General features: G+C 51.6%; 1 protein-coding gene across 1 annotated transcript in view; it reads right to left on the bottom strand.

The window, feature by feature from the left end:
- LOC111672457 (receptor-type tyrosine-protein phosphatase-like N) overlaps positions 1 to 225 on the bottom strand; it is an 18,166-nt gene that overhangs the window by 8,559 nt on the left and 9,382 nt on the right. The gene's annotated exons all lie outside the window — the stretch shown is intronic.

Below are 225 nucleotides of genomic sequence, written 5' to 3' on the forward strand. Positions count from 1 at the left end.
ACACCAACACACACCAACACACAGCAACACACGGCAACACACGGCAACACACACCAACACACACCAACACACACCAACACACAGCAACACACGGCAACACACGGCAACACACACCAACACACACCAACACACCAACACACAGCAACACACAGCAACACACACCAACACACACCAACACACACCAACACACAGCAACACACAGCAACACACACCAACACACACCAA

The sequence above is a fragment of the Seriola lalandi genome, unplaced genomic scaffold, assembly GCF_002814215.2.
Source record: "Seriola lalandi dorsalis isolate HSWRI2012SDOR001 ecotype SW California unplaced genomic scaffold, Sedor1 jcf7180002054899, whole genome shotgun sequence".
NCBI classification, from domain to species: Eukaryota; Metazoa; Chordata; class Actinopteri; order Carangiformes; family Carangidae; genus Seriola; species Seriola lalandi.